At 36.1% G+C, this 11,954-nt stretch overlaps 1 long non-coding RNA gene across 3 annotated transcripts in view; it reads right to left on the bottom strand.

Moving 5' to 3' along the window:
- Window positions 1-492: 492 nt before the first annotated feature.
- LOC149121931 (uncharacterized) overlaps window positions 493-11,954 on the bottom strand; it is a 112,818-nt gene continuing 101,356 nt past the window's right edge. Inside the window, exons 2-4 of one of the 3 annotated variants that reach the window (XR_016221609.1) lie at window positions 11,454-11,559; window positions 1,130-1,466; window positions 493-871 (exon numbers count right to left, since the gene is read on the bottom strand). This is a non-coding gene — a long non-coding RNA (uncharacterized LOC149121931). Of the gene's footprint in view, window positions 872-1,028; window positions 1,467-11,453; window positions 11,560-11,954 lie in introns of those variants that run through there. The other 2 variants (XR_016221610.1, XR_016221608.1) reach the window with 2 other exon arrangements.

Below are 11,954 nucleotides of genomic sequence, written 5' to 3'. Positions count from 1 at the left end.
TCTAACTCTTTCAAATAAATAAAATAAATCTTTTAAAAAAATAAGCCTCTTTTAATTCCATTTTCCTTGAATGAGACCCTGTATTTATAAACTTTTCATTAGTTCTACCTACTTAATCTGGTATTGAAAGCTTGTTTCTTGGAAAACAAAACTATTTTACTTGGTCTCTTTGTTATGCCTTCCTTAGGACTTTCATTTTGCTCTCTGTTATTGAAGGCAAAGCTCACTCTGGTCTACACTTCATATTTGATCGTTTTTCACCATTCAGAAGCCTAAAGCTGAAGTTTTATGGTAAGTAGAAGGCTGCCAACTGAAGTATTTTGAGCTGCAGAGAAAACATGTTGTAAATTAAGAATGAAACGGTCCATGTACATGATTTCCTCAAATAGAATATAATCACTTTCATAACTACTTAAGACATAAATTTAAAGATTAGAAATTTATATTTTCAAAAATGCTTCATTCAAAACACCCCAACTGAGATTTATATTAAATGCCATTACAATATCTTTGTTTATTTAACTTCCACATTTGTATGATGCATCCCATCAATCAATCACAACTCCTCCAAATGCCTTAGCCCTTGTAAGAAAGTATGCACTTGAGTCTTAAGCCAAGCTTGAACACTAAGGCAAGATAACATGCCACTGAACCTGGCAACGTGTCAGAAGAATCAGAGAATGATGTATTGGAGGGCCACATGTTCAACAGACTATGGGTCAAGGGTGCAGTATGAACAGGGCAGAGTGGAAGTATCCATCATTTATTAATGGTCATCTCTGTTCCATACCTCACAACATGAACTACAGGGACCAGGCCAGGTGTATAACTTGAAATGTCACAACTTAGCCTTTTGTTCCTTTATTGGCCACTGGAAAAGATGAAAATATAGAAACCATGTAAATAAGATAAGGAGATTAGGCTCTTCTTTCTGCTTAGAAGCCTATGTATAGAATAAACAACTGAATACTAGATAGTTAAAAAAAAATTCAGTGAGCCCAGAGATAACTAAATATTGGTTTAAAAAAAAAAAACTGTGGTGCCTATTGCACTGTGTTTAGGACTTCGGAGTGATTTGTGTCTCTATTTTCAAATAGCATTGCGGGGGGTAGATACGACTTCTGGGTACCTGCAGAAGGCCTTGTTAAAATGTACAGTACCGGCTGGTGCCATGGCTCACTTTGCTAATCCTCCACCTGAGGCGTCGGTACTCTGGGTTCTAGTCCTGGTTGGGGCACCAGTTCTGTCCAGCTCCTCTTCCAGTCCAGCTCTCTGCTGTGGCCCGGGAAGGCAGTGCAGGATGACCCAAGTGCTTGGGCCCTGCACCCGCATGGGAGACCAGGAGGAAGCACCCGGCTCTTGGCTTCGGATTGGCGCAGCATGCTGGCCGTAGCAGCCATTTGAGGGGTGAACCAACGGAAGGAAGACCTTTTTCTCTGCCTCTCTGTCTCACTGTCTAACTCTACCTGTTAAAAAAAAAAAAAAAAAGGACAGCAACAAGATCAAAGTCTTGAGCCCTGAGTCAGTATTTTCAGAAGTTTTACCTGAAATATTTCCAATCAGCAATATGAAAGTTAAATTTGCTGCCAATGAGAAATAATCTCTGATTTTAAAATCAAATAGTATAGCATTTAAATTTCACTCTAATAATTGTACATGTTTATAAGTTGCAGTATGACAACTCAATACATGTCTACCTTGTGTACTGATCAAAACAGGGTAATCAACATTTCATATTCTTTGATGTTACTTTATCACAGGAGGTTTGGAGTTTCTTCCTTTTATTTGTTCATCATAACAGAATGATTACTCGAAGTGATAGGCTGCTTACTCATTCATTATGAGATAATAAACAAATATAATAGATATGTATTGGTATACTTGCATCTACTGCATTTACTATTATTACAATCTAGCCAACTGAAACTTAATGTGCATTCGCTATGTGGTAAGCATATTCTGGGCACAGAAGGAAAACATCAGTATATAATCACTGTCAGTGCTTGGAGAGTCCAAAGTCTAGCAAAGTTAAAGTTGTAGCCATAAAACAGCTAGTATTTACTGACACTTGATGGATGTCTGCCTTTTTACTTATTAACCCTTTTTTGTCTTAAGATAACTTAATTCCCATTTTTCAGTTGGATAAAAAGAACAAAGAGATTATGTAAAATGTCCAGTGCTACAAAACTTGTCATTCATAGGGTCAGGCTTTAAACCTGGGGATTTTGACTTCATTGACTATGTTTTTATTTCTTGCCATCTTGCCTATGAGAATTATGTGAATTGATAAAGCTGTAGACAGAATGTGATGAAGATACTTCATTGAACAGTGACAGTGGAACAAAATTTGACAAATGAGTAGCAGTTTACCAGGTGCACTATAATCTTAATAATATAACAGATAAATACATTCTTTCCAATTGATGCACTCAATGAATAATTGATTAATGGAGTTAATTTTAGAAAGCATTGAACTAGGTAGTCTAAAAGCTCTAAATTAGTGATGACTCTTGGTTTTAAGAGGGAAAATTTCAGCGCAAAATATATTTTGAAAAAGGGGATTTATGAGGTCATATGCAAGTTTCTATCTTGATGCTTCAAAGATATAACAGAAACAATGCCTCTCTGTGTTTTCAGTCTAATGAAGTTATTTTTTCCATATCTGGTGCAAAACACAGACAACCATAACTTAACCATTTTCTGGGACTAAAATAACTTCTACAGAAAGAGCACTATGACAGAGACATTTTCAGCACCTTGTTCTTTCTCCTGGGTTCACAGGAAGACTCCTTGTCTAGACTTTTGCCCACACTGTTGGAACCATGATTGAGCTCTAGTCAATCAGTTGTGGGAGGAAATGATCTATGTCACAATCAAACCAGGCTTATAAAAATATTTTTCTTTGTGTCTTGCAGCATCTTCATGCTTGGGTGCAGCAACCTTGAAGGTCATGTTTCTTAAAGTTTACCCTTCAAACAGGAAAAGTGTGACTCTACCCAAAAAGGACTTTTTGTGGCCTATAAATATATCTTTATTTTGTTAAGCTACTGAGATACCAGGGTTTATTTATTGCTGCAGTATATCCTAGCCTGTATTGATTTAACTACTTGACTAATAAAGTCACAGAGATAACTCAGTGGACTTGCATGTCTTGCCAATCGATCCCTTAATTAAGTATTATGCCTAACAATTTTGAAAAATTTGATTGTACAAACTCCACTTGGAACCACCCAAAAGTAAACCAAAAGAAATTTTGGAGGATTCATAACACAGAGAAATGATGGAAAAGAACAGCGTTTTCTATATAACCTGTATCCATTGCACCTGTAGTTATCTCATTGTAACTGACATACTAAACATGGCTTCCAATTTCCTAGGTCACAAATAATCTTTCCCTGCATTCTTTCAATAGATCTGAAAAGACAATCTTTCTAATAATAAGTCTGTGGCCTATTTCTATGACGTAAACCATTCAACCTTTTTTTTCTGGCTGTAATTTTCTTCTTACTAGCATCATATTTCATATCTCAGAGTTAATACTGCTCAATTCAGTCATCTTATTCAAATATAGAAAGGCTTTATGTACATTTCTCATTTTTACTAAAATTGTCATCAGACTTTGTTTTTATTAAATATTAATACATTTGTCTTCAGTAAAAATTAAATTTCTTTCCTTGCAAATCCCATGAAAGCAGAAAGTTAAATTGAAGGGATTTTGACTGGTATTGTTTTTTGAGGAAACCTCATCTATGTTAGTCCTATTCTGGGGCCAATTTTTATTGCAGAACATATCTTTGCATTTACAAAGTAGGCAGGGAATGTCAGAATTAAAGTGCACAGAAAAGTGTGGTGCTTCTTTGTACTGTGGGTTGCATAGTACTACTAAAGAGACCCACAAAATCATGGTTTTTGTCACCTTATATTTCATACTTATTAGGAAAAATCTGCTTTTGCCATTTGCAACAAGCTTAAAGGTAAGCCCCCTGCCATAGTCTGGGCTACACCTCTCTTTTGAACTCTATTATGTTTCTTCATTCTCCAAAATTGTGTTTGGACTCTAGAATGGCACTGTGCTGAGTGCTCCAAAGATTTTCAAGTATGAAGAGTCATGGACAACAAGACTTGCATGTCTAATTGTCCAGGGCAGTAACATAGGTAATAATTTGCAGGAATTTAGAACAAAAAGAAAAGAATTGGGATAATTCTTTAAGCAACTTCAACTTAAAAAGGGAACTTAAAATTACATGGATCATGGGTTGTTCAAAGCTGACAGAATTAAAAGATAGTTTCTTTTACTTGAAGCATGCAAGGCTAAACTTGGAAACCAGATGGCAGGGTTTATTTCAAAAGATGCTAGCATTATATGAATGATTGGTATTATTATTATTATTGAATTAGTCAAAAATGTATTATTAGTGTTCCAATGCCAAGATTCTCTGTGACATATTATCCAACATGCATTAAACATAAATAATGTCAAACACTATAATAAGCTTTCTACATGCCTAAGCACATTTGTTGTTCACAAAAAGTCTTTGAGGTAGGAACTGCTATTGTTTTCATATGTGTACATGTATGTATGTACATATGCATATAATGTATTCATAAATTTTCAAACCTATAGGAATGAAAAATAATCATTCCTCTATTCATTAACAGCTCCATTTCTCTCCCTAATCATACTTTCTGTTGCCCAAACAATTCTCGAGTGCACTCATACTAACACTTCTCAAGTGTACCTCAATAGCAAGAATACTGTAAGATCCATCTGTTGGTATCAAGGATAGTCTCTTAATAAACCACAATACAAGACTTATATGAACAGATTGATGTTAATTCGACTACACTTGTAGCTTATAATGTTCTGCCCACTTTCCAGTTCCAATTATTTGAAAAATAATTATGACTTTTAACTGTAGTGTCCAGTAAACATCTATATATTTACTTCAGCTGTTGTATTATGTTAGCCTTCTGAATCTAGACTAGACCACTCTTCACTTTATATTTTTCATGGTACCGAATCTGTTGATGATAAGAGTTCATTTATCCTATAAAAGTTCCCATGTTATTTGCTGACAATTTCATAATTATGATAGTTCAGTGAAATGCAGTACATGCACATGGTAGAAGTACTATAACACCTATTTGAGAAGGCCATAAATATTCTGCAAGAGTTCGATGCTCAAAATGCATCTCAGTAGGCAAATTTTCTGATGCCCTCACTAGTACAAATATAGTTCTTCCCTGCCCTCTCCTCTGACACTCCAAAACCTGGGATTTTTTGAGCATACCCTATATAAAGTTGTTTTTGCCTTGTGCAACATAAGTATGCATGGCCATTAACTGGGATTCAGCCAGTGAGTAGCTGAAGTGTGTGCCCTGCAGTTCCAAGCACAAATTCTAACATACAGGGAAAGCACAACTAATCATTTGGAATAATGGAAGGAAAAGCATGAGATCCAGTGACCAAATTCATCACTTGCTAATTATTTTAAGTTTGTCTTCATTACAGTAGTGATTGGAGATGAAAAAACATATTACTATTTTTTAGCTCCAGGTGGGTTAAATTAGGCAACATTCATTGGTATACAGAATAACAATTTCCATAAATATGAAAAGTAACTGTAAAAACATGTAAAATTAAAAAAAGAAAGTTAAAAATTTCAATGCATACAATTAAAATACTTTAGACATCAAAGGATATAAACCAAATTAAAAGACAAACAGAACCATGGAAATACTTGCCAAAATATTACAAAGACTATTCCCTAAATAGTTTAAGTTACAAATAAGAATTATTCTAAAATTCTAATATGTAAGTAGAAAGAGGGAATAATGTGATTTACAGATAAAAGCGTATGAATAAAAATTTTTAAATATTCAATTCTATAAATGTTTAAAAGCATTAGTTATTACAAAATGAAATATTTTATCTAAAGATATTCCAAGATTTAAAAAAATTGTTTGGTTCCAAGAGCACAGCCAAATTGGAACTTTCATTTACCCATGGTGTAAATTCATATTTTCTTATTGTTCTGTAAAAATTTTAAAATTAGAAATATGTTTTCAACAGCTTTAGCAAAGTTATATGATTTGTCTCATTATGTCAACTCCTAGAAATCTATCCAAAAGAGGAAAGTCTATCAGTTATACAGATATTATGCAAATCATAAGCAAAGGAAATGATTAAATAAATTTTCATGTAGCTCTAACCTAGTCTAATGTTTTCCTTTTTAGAAATCCAAAAACTATTCATTAAATTGGAAAATGTTCACGTAATGAAATACAGAACATACAAATATAGTATATTAATTATGAATTATAAACACAAGCATTTATTAAGTAAACATTCCGAGATTAATTCTGAAATCTAGTTTCTGGGATTTAATTTTGTTTTGTTTTTCTTTTGGTATAGCCTCCAAATTATTTCCAATAATCATAGTTATATTACATTTGAAATGTATTTAAAAGTGTAAATAAACTTTAAAAAATATTTAAGTATGGCTGTCAAATAACCTTAGTAGATCATAAAGTAGTAAGTATAAAACTACAGTGAAAGTAGCTAAGGAACTACTGTTAAAAGAAGAACAAAGATCATAGCTTAGAAAACTGTTTGGAAATGATGTATTGGAGTAAAGAAAAGTAAAAGAATAGCTTAAGGGTATATCCAATTGGACGAAATCTCTCAGAGGTGAAAAAAAGTCAAGTTTGCTCATAGGTGTGGGAAAATAGCTAATAAAAATGGACTTATGAAGTTACAAGAAAGAATGCTGACAAATGCTGGGTCCAGATTTTATAGAAGTCAGAAATTAATAAGGCACGGTATGCTGTAGAAGGTGGTTAGAGACACAGAGCAGCATTTCAAGGCTCCAGAAAGATCTCCATGTTATTTGGAGTTGGTCCCAGGAGAGAAGGAACTGGGGCTATTCTGTGATTCAGAAGTGGAATGGATGACTTAAGAATACTGACAACTGCTTATAAGAGCAATTATAAGGGGGAAAAAGAAAGACATTTAAACGGAAGTAAAGGATTGCTGATAGCAACAATACACTAAAAAAAATTAAACAATGTGAGCACATAAGTAGATATCAAAACAGTTTTTTGTAATTTCATGTGGCAATGTAGTTTAGACATGTTTATATTTTTCTCTTGCAAATAGAAAAAACACCTATACATAAATACATAATTCTCTTTACTTATAAATGTATTTATGGTATATGTATATGTTTTGATTTATACATATGCACAGATTTGGGTATGTTTTCTAGTTTACTTTAGTAATACATATTATACATATATTCCTCTATCTGTGATGAACAAGGGAATTTACAATGTGTTAACAATAAACATGGATGAAGAGGAATAGAAAGACAAAAAGCCAGGACTTCAGTGCTTGGAGACAGGGGAATATTAAGCTGCACATTAGAATAATGCATATGAAATTATGGATCAGTAAGATTTAACCAGGATGGCAAGAACTATGAGGAAAGAAATTCCATGTAAGTAAAACTGGTTGAGAAATGTACCCAAGCTGGATAAGTGAGAAGAATTTCAAAGATAGCAAAATGTTCATACACAGTGTGAGGGGCATGGCTGGATGTATAAAGAGATGAGAGATCTGTGCGTATAAAAAAAAATCCAGATTTTCTCATAAAAGTGATAAATCATTTTAACCAGTGAGACAATTAGTGTTTTAGAAAGACTAGACAGAAAAAGGAGGGTGACATGGTAGAAGAGATGTGGTTGTTAACACAAAATCCTAAGTAAAGAAACTGCAGTAGGAAACATGAGACTTGATGAGTTACACTGAGGTGTGGGGAGCGGAGCTAAAGGAGAACAGAAAGCTGGATGCATTCAGGGTAATCAGAAGGCAGTGTCAACACAAAGGACAGTTGAATGGGTATCACAAAGCAGGAGAGACAAAGAGGGTCACATTCTAGATAATCAGCATCCATTGTGAGTTGCTAATTTGAAGGGTTGTGGGCTGAATGCTTGTCTCTCAAAACTTCATGTTGAAATCCTAACCTCCAATGTGACAGTATTAAAGATAGGGCCTGTGGTAGGTAATTTGGTCATGAAGACTGAGCCCTCATGAATGGGGTTAGCGGCCTTATAAGAAGAGACATGAGAGGACAGTCTTAGTCTCTCTCTGTCTCTCTCTCTGTATCTCTCTATCTCTCTGTCTCTCTCTCTGTCTCTCTATCTCTGCTGTCTGCTACATGTGCACACAACAAGCAGAAAGAATGCCATCTGCAAACCAGGAAGTGAGACCTCACCAAAGCTCAAATCTACTGGCAAATTGATCTCAAACTCTCCAGCCTTTAGAATCGTGAGGAATAATTGCTGTTGGTCCTACCCAGTTGTGGTAATTTCTTATAGCCACCATGGCTGAATAAAACAGGGAAAATGTGAAGACAGAGACATTGGCAAGCGGAGAATGAAAAAATTTGAGATCAATAAGATAAAAAACAAAAAGACACACACTTGAATTTGGGATCCATGCTTGAGTTAATGAAGTCAAAAGAGGCTGAAAATGAGTCCAAACCATGGAAAGATTTGGAAAGCGGAAATCAACATGGCCTCTTCTCAAAAGACAGAGACCCACACTTTGTGTAGGAAACCATCCAAAAAGATGACCCAACAAAATTTGTCAAAATATGTAAACTAAGAGTTTAAGTCTCAATCCCAACCTGCTGGTAAATACATCTAAATATATTCAAGGTACACTTGCTTCAATGTTCATTATAAGCCTTCAACTTGAAGATGTTCCAAGTTCTGTTCATTCCTGACCAAGGATAATATTCCAAATATGACTATCATCTTGTATAATGTAGTCATCAGCATAACAGAAGGGATGACCAACTACTCAATTGCATGTAAACAACTGCTTGTCAGAATTCATACTTGCTGGTTGAATTTCAGATCTGCTGTTCATTCATGTCTCCTATTAAGTCATGTGTGATATATCTCATTTGGTGGTATATTCATAAATTTTCTCAAGTTACTGAACCAAGAACTACTATTTATGCCCTTTCTTTTTCTGACCATTAGTCAACAGTATGGATTAAGAATCCCTTGGTGATTCTTATACTTGAAAATGCCTCTTTAAATTTTATCTTTTCTATTTGCTTCATCATTTCTTACACAGACAATTGCAATAGTCTCCTTTCTGGTCTCAAGTCCCTTCAACCCTATGTCTCACTAGTTTTTGTGTGGGTTTCTTTATTTCCCTTTATCTGTCTAGAAAATCTGACTCATAATTCAAGAAATAAATCACACATCAATTCCAATGTGACAACTTCCTGCAACACCCATGACTAGATAATCAGAGCTAGACAAGTGCTATTGATGACTCATACCATCCTATGAGAGCAAAATATGCATATTGTTTTACAATTAGACATGATTTTTTTAAAGATTTATTTAGTTGAAAGGTAGAGTTAAGAAAGCAGGGGCAGAGAGAGAGAGAGAGAGAGTGTGTGAGTCTTCCCTCTGCTGGTTCACTCCCCAGATGGCCACAACGGCCAGAGCTGCGCCAATCCGAAGCCAGGGGCCAGGAGCTTCCTTTGGGCCCCTCCCATATGGGTGCAGGGGCCCAAGGACTTGAGCCATCTTCCACTGCTTTCCTAGGCCATAGCAGAGAGCTGAATTGGAAGTGGAGGAGCCACTTCCATATGGTACCCATATGGGATGCTGGCACTGTAGGTAGTAGCTTTACCCACTATGCCATAGTGCCAGCCCCATTAGACATGATTTAGATAGCTTGACATCTTCAAGGGTGAAATTAATCACACCCTGGAAGTGAGTGAAAACTATATAATAGCTGCCATACTCTCCTTCTCCTCTTCCAGTTTGTCAAGATTCCATTGCTTCCAGATCTTCTGAGCTGCTGTATACACAGTGTCTACTTCACTATAGTAATGTGTTTCATCGCCAGTCTCACCTACTATGTTAGTTGCAAAGAACACCAACTTCTTTTTATAAAAAACCCAGGTTTGGAGCCAGTGCTGTGGTGTAGTGGGTAAAGCTGCTGCCTGTAGTGCTGGCATCCCATATGTGTGCCGGTTTGAGACCTGGCTGCTCCACTTCTGATCCAGCTCTCTGCTATGGCCTGGGAAAACAGTAGAGGACAGTCTAAGCCCTTGGGCCCCTGAAACCATGTGGGAGACCTGGAAGAAGCTTTTGGTTCCTGGTTTTGGATCAGCGCAACTGCGCCCGTTCCGGCCATCTGGGGAGTGAATCAGCAGATGGAAGACCTCTCTCTCTCTCTGCCTCTCCTCAGTGTGTATAACTCTGCCTTTCAAATAAATAAATAAAGCTTAAAAAGAAAACCAATTTCTATCACAGTGTCTGGTACCTATTGAAGGAATGACTTGAAAAAGGAAACAAGGAAGATTTAAACAGAGAGAGGTAGGGAGGGAAGAAAGTTGCATAGAGGTGATTCTAGATTTAAGATTATGACAAAAAGACCCAAGTAAATTTTTCCTGAGGTAGAATTTTGAGTTGAATTCATCAACTCTACATGGCTACTTGATTTTCATAAAAAAATATACCCAGGAATAGGAGGATTGGCAGAGGATATGGTGGAAGTTAGCATATCATCCTACAAGTAGGTGAAAAGTACCAAAGATGGGAAAGTCTATTATAAACACCTGGGATACTGCCATTCACTCTCAGGATGAAGGACATTAATGCTCTCCCCTAAGTAACAGCCACCTAGCTGTCTTGGCTAAATGACAGCAAACATTTGACCATTTTGCAAATGGTGGCAAACTGTTTTGGCTTCCAACTATTTTCTCTCAGTTAAAGCAAATCTATACACAGGTTGGCCACAACTCTTGAGAGACATTAGCAAGATCCCTTATCTAGATAACTATATAACAGGAAGGATGCATTCCATCACCCCTCCCAGGTAGATAAGAAGAGCAACTGAACTGAGATGTTTAAAGCAGGAAGTAAAGCAGGCCCTGGATTCAGGCAACCTGGGTTCGGATCCCAGTGTTGCTACTCAACTCTGTGAGTTTGGACAGGCAGATTATTTGCATCTTCAACATCAGAGAACTAAGATTAAAGCAACTTTGTTCAGTGGCATTATTTTAGAACAAAATGAATAACGAGATCAACGAACATGGAACCTAGCACATATTAGGCACTCAATTTAATGTCATGATGCTGATGATAGAAAACGTGTTGATACAAACATGCCAAGCTATAGAGGTGCCAGAACTCTTGCTTTCTCAATCCACATTTTCCACCCACACACACTTCTGGAAAAACACGGATGCCTATGGATGCAGGGTTGTGTACGCTTTTGAGGAGTTATTAATGAGAGTCAATTCACATCCCTGATTGACCCTTTTCACTAAGAGCCCAAACTGAATCCTAGAATCCTATCCCTTCTAAAAACCTTAAGATTTCACTCTCTAGGTTGAATGGGAACATTTCCTACATACCTCTGCAGCTGATGCAGAATTTCATACTCAAGGAGTGAGAGTATCTCCCACGGAATGCAAGGTTTCTTTGGTTTCACCTTCCTCCCTTGACCAGAAACACCTTGTCCTGGTAAAGAAAAGCAGAAAGTCTCACTGTGTTTATCATGTACTTTGCAATGATTATTCAGTTATCAATGTTTAAACTATAGTTCAAAGAAAATATTATTGTCCTATTTTAATGATGATTTCTGGTATTCCTGTCAGAACTGTTCATTTCTATAAGGAAGTCTTTGAAGTCAACCTGACTTCATATTCAAAAGTCATGAATAATTACCCTTCAGGGAAGAGCTTTATATTCTTCATTCTTCTATAATTTTAAAGATTTATCTAAGAGATCAACTCTGAAATCCATGATTACTGATACTTTAACAGGTGTTGGTACATATGGGGTCACTGCATTAGCAATAAATCAACTTTCAGTATAGGAATTCCAGACCTGTAGAAAGTCCTTTCGCCTTCTCC

This window comes from Oryctolagus cuniculus, chromosome 15 (assembly GCF_051225735.1).
Source record: "Oryctolagus cuniculus isolate XC-2025 breed Fujian yellow rabbit chromosome 15, ASM5122573v1, whole genome shotgun sequence".
Taxonomy (NCBI): Eukaryota; Metazoa; Chordata; class Mammalia; order Lagomorpha; family Leporidae; genus Oryctolagus; species Oryctolagus cuniculus.
Note: the sequence above shows the minus strand (reverse complement) of the source record. Positions and strands in the feature narration are given on the sequence as shown.